The sequence below is a fragment of the Myotis daubentonii genome, chromosome 12, assembly GCF_963259705.1.
Source record: "Myotis daubentonii chromosome 12, mMyoDau2.1, whole genome shotgun sequence".
Taxonomy (NCBI): domain Eukaryota; kingdom Metazoa; phylum Chordata; class Mammalia; order Chiroptera; family Vespertilionidae; genus Myotis; species Myotis daubentonii.
Window position 1 is genome coordinate 75524723 of NC_081851.1, and position 10722 is coordinate 75535444.

Consider the following 10722-nt stretch of genomic DNA (forward strand, 5'->3'; position numbering starts at 1 on the left):
GTGCAGCCTATCAACAAACACTTACATATGACTTATGAGTTCTGCTCTCACGGTACATGCAAGCCATTGTGGGTGACAGACAAAGGCATAGAAAAGTTCAATTAAATGTATTGTGCCCTAGAATATGTTATGTGCATAGAGGAAAGAGCCTTCCCCTCTTCCTGGGGGAATGGAACATGGCTTCCTACACTGGAAGAGAATTAAACTGTGCAAGAAACAGAAGTTTGCCCAGGAGTAGATAAGGGTAGATAATGTGTATTATTAGTCAGGATGGGTGAGGTTATGCTGTTGTAACAAACAATCCCTAAATCTCAGCGGCCTAATCTAACAAAGGCTTAGCAGTGTTTGCTCTCATTGTGTGCTACAGCATCCTCATTAGAGAAGCAGCTCTTCATGAAAAAAAAAAGAATAAGGAAAGAAAAGAAAATCAAGGGTACAGCTGTTAAAACCTTTGCTGAAGCCTCCGTTTGGATTAAAGTGGCCCCCAGTCAGACCGAATGGTATGGGGAAAGGGAGCTAAGCTTGGCTGTTCCAAAGAAGCCGCCGGAGCTGCAGACACTGAAAATCCATTCAGGGAAAAGGAGAGGTGTCTGAAAGAGAGCTGTGTCTGTGGCTTCAGCTGCCAGGAGTTGGATTATTCACGGGTGGAGCCCCCGGCCTATCCCCAAGCCCACACTCTTCACACGCCTCTGAGCGGCCAGCCGTGGGCTGTAACCTGTGCCGTCTCTTAAGGGCAAGGGTGACATTTATGAGATCTTTTTCTTTTTCATGATGCATCGTTGTGCCTGGCACGAAGGAAGCACCCAGTCACCATCTGTGGAATGAGGAATGAGCATATGAGTGTCTCTCTATTCTCCCAAAGCAAGACTGATCATCTCCATGTGTGCGTGGAATGTCAGGACCAGCGTCCTATGGAAAAGGGAGGTAACACACCTGTAGTTTCCAAACATGATGGTAGCAGCGAAACCCTTTTATTAAAAAATATTCTTTAAGTAACATTTACATTAAGCCCAAGTGTGTGTTGGTTTTTTTAAAAAAGGAGATGAAAGTGGAATGCCTCTGGTTGATGTGGGAACAGGGCGCCCTGAACCTCACTGCCTCAGTCCCCTTTCGTCTCCCTCGCGAGAAACTTCTGGACATCCTTGGGATTTTTCAACCCAGATTGAACACAACACATTTAAATAAATCAAACCGCACCAACAAAACACCCCAGCACTTTCTCATGAAACCCTCTCTGGCTTTCATCTCTTTCTCGCGTTGAAATCTGCAATTGCCTCCAGTCTCCTTTGAGGGGTGGGGTCTGTTGCATTTCGTTTCCCAATAGTTCTCCAGACCAGAGGGCTGAGAGAGGCCACTGGCTCCGGTGTCCTCAACATGACACGCCCTGCAGGCCCCGGGGGCTGGGTGCCTCCAGAGACACAGACTAGCTAAGCAAGGTCCCAGGGCCTCCCGGAGGTGGGAACCCCGGCCTGGGGCTCCTTGCCTGCAGCAGCTGCTTCCTGCCTGAAGAAGGCTGTCTTTCCATCTAATACTCACTCCTCACATCCAGGCCTTGGGGGAGCCTGGGGAGAAGATACCTTGCTACTCACCCCTCCTCTCAGGCTCACTAAAGAACCCTGCCCGCTATATTAGCAGATGAGGGTTGTAACCACCTCTGTGAGTGTTACAGAGAGAGCCCGGATGGCCGTCCAGTCCCAGTTCCCAGCATGGCTAAGCTGAGCCAGGAGAGCCAGGCCTCAGGCCCCATGGATGCTGTCGGGGCTGGGGGGGAGGGGGGGGCAAAGTGTGCTCATTTCCTACCTGCAGCGCCTCCCCTGGCTTCCCCTGAGATGACAGGACTGGACAGCTTGATACACACAGTCCAGTGCCAGATGGCGTCTCTTGTCCCCTTGTCCTCATCTCCTCCATTAAAACCCAAGGCCAGCCTTAGACAAGGCCAGGCTCTCTCCTCACCTCTGAAACCGTGAAGATGAATGTGGGAGGCTTTCATTTTATCAACTGGGGAGCAAGGGACACCCCCTTTCCCTCTGTTCACCTGGATGTGCTCAGTGACCAGAGAATCCACAGCTAACCCCTGCAGTTCAGCATGGCTCTCGGCATTTTTGAGCACGTGCAGCGACAATTCAGCACTCTTTTGGGGGCCACTGGCCCTGTGTTCGGCCCCGCTGTTTGGCCTGGCACACCTACCAGCTCCACCCTTCTAATGAGGAACGGCACCCACTGCTTCTGTAAAGTGACAACCCTCAGATATTTGGTGGCTTTGCGGATGTGCAGCCCTGGTGGCCTGGGCGGCCTCACTGGTGTTCTTAAAGTGAACACGAACATTTGAACCTCTTGATGTGCATGCTTTTGTAGGGTTCTCTGGGCCAAGTGAGTAGCGAGCCATTTTCAGAGGTCACTTCTGGCCCCTTTCCGGAAGAGTCAAATTGAAAAATTCTTAATATATTATATATTTTTTAAATATGAAAACTCCACTTATTAAGCTAACCACAGTTCCAAGCAGCATAACAAACATTAAAACCCTTGTGCACACTCTTTTAGAGCGTTAAGTGCCTATTCGGTTGCATTCACATTTGTATGACATCTGAGTTCTTCAAGAGTCACCCAAGAAACACGTGTCTGACCCTTAGAAGTAGCTCATGCAGGTCAGTGCAGAGATCAACTGAAGTTCCTCTGCCAACTGCTACACACCCCCGTGAGGCGACCTCCTCCTCCTCCTCCTCCTTCTCCACTCCACAACCATCACCGCCACCACCTCTGAACCACTGCCTCTGCCTCCTGTCCCGCCCCTGCCACCATCTCTCGGGGGTCCCTTCTCACCTGCAGGTCGAGGTAAAATCCTCTGCAATCGTTTTTTAAAGGACGGTGTCTTCCTATTTTCTGTCAGTTTAACTGAAAAATAAAAATCTCTAAGTTGTCCAAATATCTCATCCCCTTGTCCAATGTGCTCTTTGTTCTCTAAATGACCCCGAGCCTTGCAGTAAGCACCTTATTTTCCTCTGTGGTCCATTTACAAACCACGCCCTCTTCCCAGGGATGCAGGGACTCTCTCATTAAGCCACATGTTTGGAGGCGCTTGGCCTTGGCCTTCGTTAAAGCCTCCCAGGCCACCCCGTGGCCAAATCCTCCTCCGCCTGCCGCCACCCCTGCCTCTGAAATGAGCGCCACTCCACCTCGGAAGTGGTTGTTGCTGCTGCCACCACCATGGAAGCCGCCACCTCCACCGCCTCAAAAGACATGCTCTCCTGGCGGCCCCATGTGCACCTCCGGCCCGGTGCACACCCCATCTGCCCGGTATTACTTTCTACATCAACAGAATTTTAAACATCAGCAACTACTTTACATATATGACCTTGAATATACTGTAATAGATTGTATAGGCCTGTTCCTAGTATTGAATTTTCTAAAGGAGTTAACCGATCGTCCTCTGGGGTTTAAAACTGGAATCTAGAACCCTGTTCGCTCCATTGATTAAGCACCTGCTGCAGCCCAGGCCGAACCCCAGGCCCTTGATAGACCTTTTCTCACTTAACCCTCCGCTACCCTTCAAGGTTAAGTATGTTCACACCCGTCTTCCATCGGAGGAAGCCAGGCCTAAGGTCATTCTGTAAATAAGTGGCCGAGCAGGCGTTCTAACCCAGCACGCTTTGGCTCAATCCGGCTGAAGCGCACATTTGTGTACAAAGGTACCTCTCTGTGGGTTTCTTAATCCAGCTCAAAGACTGCATTATATTAAACCTCAGAAATATGATTAGAAACAATCATCACTGTATATTAGTACATGGGATCTGATTCTGAAATAAATATTCCTTGTAGCATGTTAACCTTCCTCCCCAAACACTGACCCCCTGTCCCCAGTGAGCAAGGGCCAAGGCAGGTCTTGGGGCGGGTGGTTCTGTCTTGGAATTCCATTGAAGTGAAGCTGCAGCAGCTCACTGTCCAGAACGCCTTCTCCAAGATTTCTCCAATCCCACAAGCCCATAGACTTACAGGACCACCATGTGAAATGAAATTGGCTACAGAACTTCCCAGAGGCTTACCCTCAGACAGTCCCGGGGGAGCAGAGTGTGGCATCTACTGGGTTTGTTTGTTTCTCTAATCCGCGGACTCAGTTCTCAAAAGAATCTTCAGATCAGAATTGGAATTTTTCTGTGTTGTTCTAGAAAGTGAAATTTATGAGTGACAAAAGGAAGTGACTGGGAACTCTATTCCAGTGTGACATAAGAACTTGGTACCAATTGGAACAAGCCAACAATAGATGGGGCTGTCTTTTTTTTTTTTTAAATATATTTTTATTGATTTCAGAGAAGAAGAGAGAGGGAGAGAGAGATAGAAACATCAATGATGCAAGAGAATTATTGCTCAGCTGCCTCTTGCACACCCCATACTGGGGATGGAGTCTGCAACCTGGCCATGTGCTCTTGACTGGAATCAAACCCAGGACCCAGACTGACACTCTATCCATTGAGTCAACCAGCGAGGATGGGGCTGTCCTTTTAGGTACTGAGATGCCCGTCACTCACAGATTCAAAGAGAGATGAGTGAAGCATCGGACCTGCTCTAGAAGGGATTCCCCCCCCCCCCCCCGCCCCGCCCCCCATTGGTTATTTTTTACTTTTGGTTTTAAGAAGAAGGGATTTTTGCATAAAAATAAATTCTGTGATTCTCAACTGCATGCTTTGCATTTCTGTCTGTTCTTTATAGGACTAACGTGTGGCCTCAGGGGAAACATCCCTGAGGGCATCAGATCTATTGTCCAAATTCACTTCGCGGTTGGGATGTTGGGTTATGAAACTGGTTCATTTCTGAAGGTTTGGATTGATTTTAAAGACCATCAATCAATTGTTTGGTCCGAATTAATTTTGCTTGAGAATGCCTGACGTGTTAACAGCAGTGGCAATTAAAATTGAACGGTGGTGTAATCACCATCGCAAATATTTAAACAATGTGATTATGTAAGATCTATCAACAGAGTTCCAGGGCAATAAAGGTGAAGGGAAAATAAGTATTGCTCCAGGGTTGAGAACATGCCATCGCTTCTGTGGACGCCTCCCGGATCTTCACGGTTCCAGACAACCAGACAAGCTCTTGCTGGCCCCTCACACCGACTTCTGACAGTGCTAGGCCTCCACCGGCCCCCCATCTTGGGTACTTTGAGCTGAAATATGCCCTCCAGGTGTCTGCTTCGATCATAATCACACAAAGGATGTTCTGTGCTTCCCCGGAAAGTCAGTCTGCGTGGGGTCTTCCCAAACATCCCCTGAGCTGGGAGCTGAAGTGCTGGCGCCAGGGGGTTCTCATTCAGTAGGTTCTCATAGGACCTACTATGTGCCTACCAAACCTTCTAGATCTGTTTTCATCCGCACCTTACTTCTTAAAACTCACAGGCACTGCCTCCTGGAACCCAGAGGTACATCACATTCAACATGTCCCAAACCGAACTCACTGTCTCTCCCCTTCGGCACACTCCCCTGCCGAATTCTCCCTTTCCGGGATGGCGCTCCCCGTCACCCACATCAGAAACCTGGCAGTCGGGCCGCCTCCTCTTCTCTTTCATCTTATGTCCTGGCGGACCCTCGGGCTCTCTCCTGGGCCAGGAGGGCCCGCAGCCAAGGGCCAGTTGGGTGTTTGACCTCCCCCGCTACGCCACTGCTGGTGCCCACGCCTCTGGCTCCAGGGGCTGCCAAGGGCTGGTGAGGGTTTGCTGGCGGCTTCATCAGCCTGGCCTGCGCAGAGTGTTTGGACGGAGGCCAGCTCGGTGGTGAGTCATGGCTCCAGCGAACCTCCACCACCCACATGGGAAGGACTCCAGGCAGCGGCTGAGGGGCCGGCCCCCCCAGCGGTGGAGAAGAGAGCACAGCCGATGACAAGCCTTCCCAGACCGGGCTGTGTGGCTTCAGTGGTCCCCGCTCCTCACTGCGCTGCCTCTGCCCCGGCAGTCACCGCACTCGCATTTATTCATTATTTATTTATTTAAGATATTTTTATTGATTTCAGAGAGGAAGGGAGAAGGAGAGGGAGATGGAAACCTCAATGATGAGAGAGCCGATCATTGATCGGCTGCCTCCTGCACGCCCCCTAATGGGGATCGAACCCGCAACCCAGGCATGTGCCCTTGACCAGAGTCGAACCCAGGACCCTTCGGTCTGCAGACTGATGCGCTACCCACTGAGCAAAACCAGCTAGGGCCACATTTGCATTTAGACCTTGGCCAGAGGGAAGGCATGTGCGGATGGTTGTCCATGCATGATGGTGGCTGCTATCCCAGCAGCTCCTGGTGCTGCCACCTGGGGCTGTCTCCCTGACCTGCCCCCAGTGCTCCCTCCTCCGCACCTGCACCAGAAGCCAGCCCAAAGCCTGCTCTCATCTCACTCCTGTCCTGTGTTGTCACACCTCTGGGCCGCCCCTTCTCTACTCTGACATTTGACTTGGCCATCGGAGCTCTCAAAGCTCTTCAGTGAAAGCCAACCCTGGCCCTCCGGTTGGAACGGCTTGCCACGGTCCCTGTGTTCCCAAAATATCCGGTAAACTTACAGAGGCGTGCAGCAGTCCGTAGACATTTTGTGTGACCTAGAGCTCATGGTGCGCACGTGTGGCGTGTCTTGCTCACTGGAATGACCTCTTGGGGAGCAGCGACGATGTGTGATGGCTGCCTCCCAAGGGCCACAGACCCATCAGGGAGGCTTGTTCTCAGCCAATGCTTGTCAAGGACTCACTCCCATGGGCCTGGGGATGGATCCCGGGCCAAGCTGCTGACGCCTCATTTGCTAAATCCAGTCTGCATTTTGGCTGTTCTCCCTCAGAACAAATCAGAGGGTCAGACGTAGGAATGAGCTGCTGGCATCCAGGACAGTGCGTCCTGGCCATAATGATTTAGGGTTAGCTCAAAGCAGGGCCGGAAACAGATGAGACCTCCTAAGGCTCCATGAAAAGTCCCACAAGTCTCTGTAATGTTATAGGTCAACTGTAATTGGAAAAAAAAAAATCACCACTCTCTCCTTGAGACGTGACAAGGATGCTCTTTCCCAAGGCGCCCCACCTGGCCCTGGCATGGGAACTGCTACTCACCCTTAAAGGGATATCAGGTCCTCTGTGAAGCCAGCCGCACTTGCTCAGAAAGACTCCATTGCTTCTTCCTCTGGCTTCTCCAAACACCCACCTCGTGCCTCTGTGACCGCGTCCAGCATATTTATTAAAAGGATCTCCTTACCTATTTGCTTCTCCTACTCTCTGCCAGGCTCATGTGGCAGTTCCTTCTGGGAAGAGTGATCTGAGAGGAGCCAGAGTAGACAACACGCAGAGGAGAGCAGCGGGGGTGAGGAAGGACCTGTAGACCAGGCCTCAGGAGGCGACCGTATGCTGCAGCCAGCTCGGGACACTGCTGGTGTCGCCTGTCGTCTCGATGTACTTATGCATGGCACACACTGTCGCTCTCCACCATGCCTGGTCTGGGCCATACAGCTTCTACCACTCTGTTATGTGGAATAAGTACAGAAACCAAGGTGTTCAAGCCACAGGAGCCTTGGGGGAGCCCATCGCTTCTTTGGATCGAGGAAGGGCCACATTCAGGCGTGGCCAGGGCATTCTGTGTGGCCTCGAGTGAACTGAGGACCCATGGGCAAGGGTGATGTAATGACAGCCTTTCCCTCCTCCTGTCTTGTTTACGGTTGGGCATCAGGACTTGGCACCGTTCCTGGAATATATGAATCTCTTGATAAATATTTCTGGGACAGGGGAGGACTGGAGAGGGGGAGAGGGGGAGAGGGGGAGAGGGGGAGAGGGGGTGAGGGGGAGAGGGGGAGAGGGGGAGAGGGGGAGAGGGGGAGAGGGGGAGAGGGGGAGAGGGAAACGTAAAGCCGCAGAGTTGGCTGCATCTAAGGCTGCGCTCCCACCTGTGGAAGTGCCCATCAGAACCCAAAGACCCTTTGCTTGGCCAACAAAGCTCTCCAAGTTCTTCCGTGAAAGCCAACTGAGTCTCTCCAGTGGGAATTGCTTGCCACTGGAATTCCTTGCTTGGGTGGCAGGGGCAGCGTTGTGGGCTCATCGTGCCCCTCACCAAAACAAAGGTATGTTGAAGTCCTACCCCCAGGACCTGAGAACTTGACCTTACTTGGAAATAGGGTTGTTGCGGATGTAATTAGTTAAGAGGAGGTCATACTGGAGTAGGGAGGAGCCCTCATCCAATGCAACTGGTGGCCTTGTAAAAAGACAGACACAGGGAATGCCCTGTGACGAGGAAGGCAGAGATTGGAATTACGTAGCTGCAAATCCAGGACTCCCAAAGGTTGCCAGAAACCACCTGAAGCTTTCAGACATCTCGCTTACAGAGCTGTGAGAGCAAGCATTGCTTGAAGCCACCCAGTTCGTGTGGTACCTTGTGGCAGGTCCAGAGAAGGAAGACAGAGGGATTACCCACTGGGTGAGAAGATGCGTGGGAAGATGGACGTGATGCTCCCGGCCTCTCTCTCTAAGTGGATTAGCTGAAGTCCTGTCTCTGAGTCAGGCTGGCCGTGACGGTTGTCTGACACACTGCACAGTTCCTCGTGTGCCCATCTGGCCCCGGACAGGGGGCCTGTACCAGGGAGAAGAGCACAGGTTCAGCTGGCCACCTGCAGCACAATGTCCTCAGAACTCCCTTCTCTGTCCAGCTGGCCATGGGCTCAGGGCTCTTCGACTCCTAGAACCTCAGAGTCTAAGGAAGTTCATAAAGACAATCAGGGCTTATCATTGCATCAGCTTCCTCGACTTACTTTTAGAATAAGACCGGTAAAAAGAAATATATAATAACCATGGCATGTCTGTGTAGGGATAATTGCACTTCTTGGAGGAGGGGAAAAGAGATATCGGATTTATTTCAAACAGCATGGGCCAGCTTCTTTAAAGCTATGCTATTTCTTAATTCTCAGAACAATCTCTGTGATACAAGGATTACTTGCTCCATTTTACAGATGGGAAAACGGTGGCCATCAGTGGCCACCCAGATTCCAGGCCCAGCGGGGTGCTCCCTTCTGTCTGCACACAGGCCACGCTTATTCCATTTGTAGTTTGCATTTGATTCCCCACCCCCAACCCACCTTGACGCCTGTGCCCCACCCACCACCCCTCATTTTCCTCTGGATTCTGCTCTGAGCACACCTCCCCCAAGCATCATATCTACACCAGCACCGCCACCCTCTACGCCTTTGCCCAGCTCTTTGGCTCTTCCTAGCTCTTATGAGTAACAAATCATATATACAGTCGTTCTCCCTACCCATGGTTTTGATCTCCATGGTTTCAGGAACCTGTGGTCAACTGCAGTCCAAAAATATTAAATGGAAGATTCCAGAAATAAGCAATCGGTATGTTTTAAATCGTGCTCTATTCTGAGTATCCTGATGAAATCTCGTACTGTTCCATTTCTCACTTAGTAGCTGTCTTGGTCATCAGATCAACTGTTGTGATAGCTCAGTGCTTATGTTCAAGTCACCTTAACTTTACTTAATCATGTCCCCAAACGCAAGAGTAGTGATGCCGGCAATCCCAGTACATCAGAGAAGCCGTAAAGCGCTTCCTTTAAGTGAAAAGCTGAGTGTAGCACAATAAGGTATTGAGACACACACACACACACACACACACACACACATACACAGAGAAAGACATAGTACTGTATAGTGTTAAAATTGTTACGTTTTATTATTAGTTATTGTTGTTAATCTCATACTGTGCCTAATCTATAAAGTCAATTTTCCCATTGTGTACATATAAGGTTTGGTGCTGTTCTGGGTCCCAGGCATCACTGGGTGTCTTGGAATGCAGCCCCGGTGGAGAAGGGGGGTGGCTGGATATCACAGGTACAGGTGCGCTTGTTTCGGACTGTCCCCCCACTAGAACATAGTGCGCTCTCAGTGAGTACTGAGCCAATGAATGAACGAACGAACGAATGAATGAATGAAGCAACATTCCAGCTGAGCTAGCCAGATGGAGAGCGTCCCTGGGAAGAGCGTGGAAAACACTCAGCAGTAAGATGATCACAGTCACGAGAGAAGTTCCACGCAGAGTGAGAAAGAGTCCGGAGAGAAGCAGCTCCCCAGACCGCGTGGAGCTGTGTCCTCAGCCTGGTGCAGTGCCCGTGGAATGAGCGCCTGTGATCCTTCCTGTTTCCTGCATCTTCGGGATGACAATCGCACCTGCACTGATGCTTGGAGAGCAAGGGTTAAAGGGTCAAAGATCCTTCCACTTTGGGCTTGTCGTTGCATCAGCTTCCTCAACTTACTTTTAGAATAAGACCGGTAAAAAGAAATATATAATAACCATGGCATATCTGTGTAGGGATAATTGCACTTCTTGGAGGAGGGGAAAAGAGATATCGTATTTCAAACAGCATGGGCCAGCTTCTTTAAAGCTATGCTATCTCTTAATTCTCAGAACAATCTCTTTGATACAAGGATTACTTGCTCCATTTTACAGATGGGAAAGCTGAGGCTAGGAGGAGCTAAGTAAACTCACCCAAGATCAGTCAGCTTGTGACCCAGGATTCAAGCCCAGCTCTTCTGACTCCAAAGCCTGTCTTTTCTCTACTGTCCCCTCCCAGGTTTCAGGCTCAGGTGCTTTGGGGGTGAAAGACAAAAAGGCTCTCTCTTTGTGTGTGTGGACTTGGAGGAGACCTTGGCCCTTGTGCTTCAGGGTGATCTTGGGCAAGTCAGGTAGCTTTTCTGAGTCTCAATTCCTTTATCTAAAATGGCC

At 50.6% G+C, this 10722-nt stretch overlaps 1 pseudogene; it reads right to left on the minus strand.

Annotated features, from left to right (window-relative positions):
• Nucleotides 1-2658: 2658 nt before the first annotated feature.
• LOC132213734 (H/ACA ribonucleoprotein complex subunit 1-like) lies at nt 2659-9269 on the minus strand (annotated as a pseudogene).
• Between the last annotated feature and the right edge of the window lie 1453 nt (nt 9270-10722).